Raw genomic sequence first — 8,729 nt, forward strand, 5'->3', positions numbered from 1 at the left:
TAGGTCATCAAATACCTAAAACCTTGACCATTTAATTTCTTTGTCTCATAGCAGGCCAAGCTATAATCTAAGGGTCTATTTTCCTTTTAAAGACCCCCAATTTAAGTTTCATGACAATTTAACACCCTTAGCTATCAAATTAAGACTTTTGCACTTTATGTGATTTAATCTTTTTTTCACAATTAAGTTCTCAAATGCAAAAATTAATTCACCGAATTTTTCATGTACTATAATAAACATGTTATAACTCTAAAATAATAACAAAATACTTTCTTTGACCTCGGATTGGTGGTCCCAAAACCACTATTTTGACTCGGCCTAAAATCGGGTTGTTACAGTATGTGGTTATATCATGGCCTAAGTATAAAATGTGAAATGTGCTAATGATAACCCTAATACAAGAAGTGTAACTCAAACAACTATAATAAGGTTTACATGTATGAATCTTTTCAAGAATGTTTAGGTGTAATTATATACTATGTTAAGTGTCCATGAAATATATGAGTTTGTATGGATGTAAAAGGGTGACACATGGCTTGGAAAATAGCCTTTAAATGGTCCACACGAGTAGACACACGGGTATATGTCCAGACTCTATATAACACATGGTTTTCCCCACGGGAATGTTAAATGGCCGTGTGTCCCCTGCACCCTAATTTTGGAAGTCAATATGCTTAGTAGTAAACACAAGGGCTAAGATGCGGGCATGTGTCTCAGCCGTGTGAGGGACATGGCCTACCCACATTTGCGTGTACTCTGAATGTGTGAAGTCTACACCTTTTTATGAAAAATTCATTTAATTTTAATTGACCACACGGTCTGGCCACACAGCTGTGTGACACTAAATTGATGCTGACGTCATAGTTAGAGAGTTACACGGCCGGATGACACGAGCGTATAGAGAGCACACGGGCGTGTCCTCTGTCTCACATGGGCGTGTGACTCTGTATTAGGGAAATTTCCCAAACTTTTCTAAAAGTTCTCGATTTAGTCCTGATCCTTTTTCGATGGTTGTTTTGGGCCTCGTAGGCCCATATTAGGGACAATTTGTGTATGAATGAATGAAGTTGTCTTAAAGAAAAAAATTTACAGCTTTAATTTTTGCATGAATAACTATGTATGTGTTCAATAATGCCTCGTATCCTATGCCGGCCTCGGGTAGGGTAAGGGGTATTACACATACTGATTACTCACTTGATAAGTTAGCTAAATTGTACATTTCTGAGATTGTGAGATTGCATGGAGTGCCTCTTTCTATTATTTTGAATAGAGATCCGAAGTTTACTTTGAGATTTTGGAAGAAATTACAAGAAGCTTTGGGTACGAAGTTAAATTTTAGTACTGCGTTTCATCCACAAACCGACAGTCAGTCCAAAAAAGTAATCTATATTCTTGAAGATATGCTCCAATGTTGTGTTCTAGAATTTGAAGGTAGTTGGGAGAAATATCTACCATTGGTCGAATTTGCTTATAACAACAGTTTTTAGTCGAGTATAAAGATGGCACCATATGAGGCATTATATGGCCGCAAGTGTCAAACTCCGTTGTATTGGACAGAGCTCAGTGAGAGATAGATTCACTGGGTTGACTTGGTTAGAGAAACAGAAGAAAAGGTGAAGGTAATTCGCGACTGTTTGAAAGCCACTTCAGATAGACAAAGGTCGTACGCAGATTTAAAAAGAAATGAAATCAAATTTCAAATTGATGATAAAGTATTTCTGAAACTATCTCCGTGGAAGAAGATTTTTAGATTTTGCCGTAACAGCAAGTTAAGTCCACATTTCATTGGGTCGTATGAGGTTATTGAAAGAATAGGCCCAATGGCATATCGGTTAGCTTTACTGACAGAGTTGGAAAGGATTCATGATGTGTTTCATGTATTGATGTTGCGACGATACCATTCTGATCCCTCACATGTGATTTCACCGACAAAAGTTGAGATTCGACCTGATATGACTTATACTGAGGAACCGATCAAGATTTTAGCTCGAGAAGTTAAACAGTTGAGAAATAAAAGTATAGCCCTAGTGAAAGTTTTGTGGCAACGACATGGGGTTGAAGACGCTACATGGGAACCTGAGGAAGCTATGAGAAAAAAGTACCCAAACCTTTTTTTTATAAGATTTTTAGGGACGAAAATCCCTAAAGGGGGGAGAGTTACAACAGCCCGATTTTGGGTCTAGTCAGAATAGTGGTTTCCAGGCCCCGAATCTGACGTAGAAAGATTTAATTTTATTATATTTTTATGGTCTACAATTTTATGGACTGATTTTGTGAAATTTTCGTTCGAAAATTTTGACGTTTGAGCGTTCAATTTAGCAAAAGGACTAAATTGCAAAAAGTGCAAAACTTGAGTTCTAGAAGCTAAAGGTGTCTAATTGCTATGAAATTTTAAATTAAAGGTCCTTAGATGGTAAAGACCATTTGTTAATTAGAAGGACAAAAATGGACATGATTAGGTGAAATTTTTAAAGTTATGAATGAAGGGCATTTTGGTTATTTGGTAAATAAAGCCAAAATAACTACAATAAAAGATATCATCTTCTTCAAATTAGTCCCTTGTGCCAAAAATTGAAGGGGTCTCCATAGTTAGGGTTTGTTCATCTTCCAAGCTTGATTGTAAGTCCATTCTTGCCCCATTTTTAATACTCTTTACATTTTTGAAGTTGCTGTAACTCGATCTACCTGTTTCTAGCACTAATTTGAGGTATGATTAAGGTATAGGGTTTGACCCATGTTAGACATGTGTGTATCTTGATGGCTAATGGTAGAAAATACATGTTTGTTGTTAGAAAAACAACTTTTGTTAAGTGGTTTTTAGTAAAAATGTCAAAAAGGACCTATTTATAAAAGTTATAAAAGAAGTAGTAAAAGTGTGATTAAGTGGAAAATGTAGGCTAGTATAAGTATGAAAATGGTTCGGCTAGGCTTGGGTCTTGAAGAAATTGAATACATTTATTTTTACGAGCCTAGGGACTAAATTGGAAAAATGTGAAATATTAAGGGCAAAAAATATAATTTTGCCATAATATGATTTTTGGACTGCATTGAACAATGTGTGTATTAAATAGGTTAAATTTGTTACTATAGATAATGAAAAATGAGGTTCAGACCTAAATCGGGGGAAAAATAAAGTGTTTAACGATTAGGTCCAATTCTACTATTTTTGTACCGAGGTAAGTTCGTATGTAAATAATGCATTGTTATATTTATGTTTTAAATGCTTTAATATTGTATGAATTGTGATTAATTCCTTGGATGTATTCGACAAAGTTTCGACAAGGGAGAATTCTCGTTTGAGCCTTAGGAATATAATAGGATACGACTGTCATGTCACTAGGAACCCATGCGTTTATGTGATCTGGGTGTTGGTCTTGTACGTCCTACCAGTGGCTAGGTATTTGGCATATGCTACGGATACCTGATAGCTTATGTGAGCAGCACTGTGTAGCTACGTCCTGACTGACAACTTGTGTGAGTAGGCCCGTGAATAGCTCAAAACCAGCCTATATGTATTATGAGATATGAGGTAGCTTTGGCTACATATATCGCACTTATGTGCAAGATTTCTGAGTATCCCTTAATATTCTGAGTGTTCAACGAGAATGTCAAAGTTGTGAAAGACTAAGGTTATATTGAGAGTTGGTATAGGTATGTACGTAAAACTCATACGTAATGAGCTCGATATGTGATGAAACCTCGGTAGGGTTGTGATTGAGTAAGTATGACCACAAAATTTTTATAACATTCATGCCAATTTTGATTATGTTAAATGTATGTTAATTGTGTGGTTATGATGCTTATTATTTTCATAGGAACTTACTAAGCTTTATAGCTTACTCTCCTTCCTTTCCCTTCTCATATAATGTCACCAAGCTAGCTCAGGGATTGGAGACCGTCGGAGATCCACTCACAATATCAACAATTATTTTGGTATCAATGATTTCAACATTTTGAGTTATGGCATGTATAGGGGACTTGGTATTTTGTTATGTGTCATAATTGATTTGGCCAAATGTGTTGGTTATTATTGGTTGAAAGTTCATTTTGTATAAGGCCATTTGAATTTGGCTATTATTGGTATAAGTAATTTATATGATGATGTCTTTAATGGATATGGGAATTTACATGATTTGAGTTGATAAGTATGTGAAGTTTGTGTATGATGGATGGTAGCATGTGAATGATGTGTTGATGTTTTGGTTGTGGATGATTTGGTTGTATGTAAATGCTTGAATTGATACTATGTTGTGTTGTGTAGGTGTTTGCTTCAAAGGGTGGCAAAATGGCTTGGTAAATAGCCTTATTTTTGTCCATGCGGGTGTGTGTCTAGGCCGTGTATGACACACGGTTTGCCCCACGGGCATGTGTTCAGGCCGTGTGTCCCCTGCACCCTAATTTTTGCAAAACATAATTCTCAGAATTGAACACACTGGCTTGTGTCTCAGTCGTGTAGATGACACGGTCTCAGGCACGGGCGTCTGTCCTAGGTATGTGAAGTCTGCACCTATTTTATGAAAAAACATAATTTTTAAATTGACCATGCGGTCTAGCACACGGACATGTGACTTGGCTGTGTGTCTTCAATTTGTTCTTGGGTGACAAACAGAGAGTTACACGGGTTTGAGACACAGGCGTGCGTAACCACATGACCTGCCTACACAAGCGTGTCCCATATCCACATGGGCATGTGACCCCTGTTTAGTGAAAAATTTTCTAAAGTTCTCGGTTTAGTCCCGAACCACTTCCAAAGCATGTTTTGGGCCTCATAGGCTCGTGTTAGGGACTTTATGATTAAATGCAAAAAGTTTTTAATTTGGATGCAGATGTATAACCTGAAATTGTATGTTTGTTGGTGTGATAAGTCTGATAACATCTTGTACCCTGTTCCGGCATTGAATACAAGTAAGGGGTGTTACATTCATATAAGAAAAGAAATTAAGGTAAATTTCACTTATCACATTACATGCTTATATGTACTTGTATTTTTTTTCATAAAAGTTTGTTGTTCTTAATATATGCTATTTGATAATTACTTGGTAATTATATCAAAATGATGATAGACTAATTTTAATGTTATAAATTGATAGATTTTTAAATCACGATTCATAATATTATCGGTCATTTTTATTAATCAAGGCCTAAGATTCATCATAATATGTGACCTTGCATCGATTCATAGTCATCATTAAACTAGTTGTTTTATATGTTTATTTGATGGTTTCAATTTATATATATAAGTTTTCTAAATTCTAGACATTATATGTTTTTGGAATTTGATATTATTTAAAATTATCTTTATCAACAATGATTAAAGTTATTACATATATTAATAAAATCAAGATTCTTTCAGACCAAACAATCAAATATTATTTCACATCAAACATGTTTGTTTAAATTCATTTTAATGACAATTTTTTAGGAATGTCTAAATTGATTTTTGGGTTGATTCTAATATTGAATTTCAAGTATCGTTATTGTCATTTTTAATTCTTGAATTATTTTGGTTGGAAACATTTTTATAAACTTAAAAATGAGAATTACTATATTAATTTGGCCATTGTTATTATTGACAAATAAATAAATAAATAAAAAGATGGATGATTCAAAATGTTGCTACATGTTCATTCTTAGAACATAGTGGTCAATGATTTATACTAATTAATGATTCCTTGAATTGGATGATATTTATATAATCTTATTGGTAAAGAATATGATATACGCTTACATTATTGCCTGAATTACTTTTTGCACATTTCTTAAAGTGAATGTCTACAATAAATATAACAAATTTTATAATCACTTTTGATCATTAAAGTCAATTTAGAAATTTAAATTTTTTGACATATTCCCTAAAGTAAATATTGCAAATAATTGTTTGCAAATTATATTCCTTTTATTGAGTTAATGACATTATTTACTTAACATTGATGTAGACATTTTCAGAAGTAAATGTCACAATATTACCTGTATATGGATACAAAGTAAAAGAAATGACAATAAAATTATCAATTGTCAAAATTTATATTGACATTATTAGTACAACTGAAAAGCATGTTAAAGTAAACCAGAAGTTTACTAATAAAAATACATTTACTACTTCGCGTGACTAGTTAGACCATCCTGAATCATATATGATACAAAAATTAATTGAGAATTCATATGGACATTCATTAAAGGACCATAAGTTTCTTTAAGTTAAAGAATTCTCATATGTTTCTTGTTTTCAATGATAATTGATTAACTCACTAGCTAAAGTTGAGATTTAATGTCTTACCTTTCTAAAATGAATATGGGCTCATTCATCCACCATGTGGATCTGTAAAAGCACGATTTCGAGCTTAGTCAGAACAGTGATTACAGGACCACAAATCCAAGGCCGATAAATTATTTTTATTATTATTTTGGTGTCATAGTATGATTATATGGGTGTATGAATATTTTGGTGAATTAATTTTAGCGTTTGTGAGCTTAATTGCGAAAAAGGACTAAATCGCATAAAGGGTAAAAATTTTATTTTACTTTATAGATATACCAAATGACTAGAGAACCATAATTCAAGGTCTTTAAAGAGCAATTAGACCACTTAAAGAGGAAAGGTCGGCCATAGGGACAAGAAAAATCAATTGGTCAAATGGTTAAGTGAGTTGATGACCTAATATTGTCTAGAAATAAAATAAAGAGAAAAAAATTGTCATCTTTTTACTCTTCTTTCTTCTACTAATTTTTCCTCCAAGAAATAGCCATGGGAGCTTGAAACTTTTAGCCATTTATTCCTCTCTCAAGTAAGTGATTTAGATGGTTATTTTTGATGATTTTGGTACTTTTGAAACCCCTATAGCATGACCTATCTATTGAGGGGACTATTTTGCAAAAATGGTTAAAAGCTTAGAGATTCACCATGAGAGCATTTATGATATTTGCTGAAATTTTATGGAATAAAATGAATCCTAGTTGTTTAACAAACTTTTGTGAAGAGGTGTTCATGAAAAACACCTAAAAAGGGCTAGTTTGTAGTAATTGTTAAATAGATAGTAATGTTGTGAAATATTGGGAATTTTGGGTTGCTATGAGAGTAAGAAGGGTTCGTCTAGGCTTAAGACATGAATAAATTCGATATAAATCGATTTTTTGAGCCTAGGGGTAAAATGGTCATTTTGTGAAAGTCTAGGGGCAAAATGGTCGTTTTGCCAAAAATATGAATTTTGATTTAAATTTATTTAGTGATTAAATGATTGAATTTTTATTATTTTAGATCAAGAAATACAAAATTTGAACCTAGACTGGGGGAAGGCCAAGCAAGTAGATTAAATCGACTAGTTGCCTACACTTTGTAATCCGAGGTAAGTTGTATGTTAATAAGGCAACTACATTGTTATGATGTGTGATTAAATTGATATTGTATAAATTGTTTTGATTGTGAATTGAGTATGCATGTTGAGAAATTAATGTAATAAAGATTCTCAGTTGAACATTAGGAATAGATTTGGATATTCATGCCATGACATTGGGTGATATGTGTGCTAGTGTAAGACATGTTTGGGACATGCATCGGCCACATTGTGAGAGCCAGGGTAAGACATGTCTAGGACATGCATCGGCCTCGAGATGTACAAGCCAGTGTAAGACATTTCTAGGACATGCATTGGCATTAAGACGAGAGCTAGTGTAAAACATGTCTGGGACAAGCATCGGCCTCGAGATATACAAGCTAGTGTAAGACCTGTCTGGGACATGGCATCAGCTTGTTGTGTGTCAGTGTAAGACTTGTCTGGGACACGACATTGGCCTCGATATATGAAAGTCAGTGCAAGACCTGTCTAGGACATGGCATCGACTTTGATGTGCTAGCTAGTGTAAGACTATGTCTGGGACATGGCGTCGGCATCTTATCCCATGTTTGCGGCTATTGAATATCCTGTAGTATTCCAAATGGTTCAACGAGAGATTTATGATTTATATCGAAATGAGAGAACTTATAACCATGTGGTGAGTGGTACAGGTACCTAAATCAGAATTACGAAATACGAGCTTCATTTACGTTGTATGTTTAGTAAGGAAGGAAGTGAGTAAGTTATGCTTATGACCACTTGTGTATTTACCTGAAGTATGAAATGTGAATTCAATCATTGTTGTATGCTTGGTAACTAATAATATTTATGAATCCTTACCTTCATTTGCAATTTGAGCTATTTTGGGAGTATGATCCTTATGGTAGTTTGTAGTTATTTCATTATTTACATGCGGCTTACTAAGTTTTATGCTTACCCTTTTTTCTTTCCAATTTCTTATAGTGCCGCCAAAGTAGCTCGTGGATCATTGCCTTACATTGGAGCAGTCAGTCACACTATCCCTAAAGCATTTGGTATAGCTAGTTTTATCATTTTGATTATAGCATGTATAGGAACTAGTCTTTTTGTAATGGTCACATTGTTTTGGGCCAAACAAATGGCTTGTCATAGCTATTGAGTCATTTTGTATAATGCCATGGCTGGTGGCTAATATTGGCTATTGATAAATGCAAATGATGATATTCTTTTGGGAATGAGTAAATTGAATGATTTTGCATGTTATTGAGTTGTTTGTGAATAAGTAGAGTGACCTTAATATGTGGAATGTTCCGTTGGGGGCTAATTTAGCCATGTGGTTGTGTATGAAATTGATTTGTCTTGATGTGGTGTGAATTAATGCAAGTAAGGATGGCAAAAAGGCTTGGTAGATAGCTTTAT

The sequence above is a fragment of the Gossypium hirsutum genome, chromosome A01 (assembly GCF_007990345.1).
Source record: "Gossypium hirsutum isolate 1008001.06 chromosome A01, Gossypium_hirsutum_v2.1, whole genome shotgun sequence".
NCBI lineage: Eukaryota > Viridiplantae > Streptophyta > Magnoliopsida > Malvales > Malvaceae > Gossypium > Gossypium hirsutum.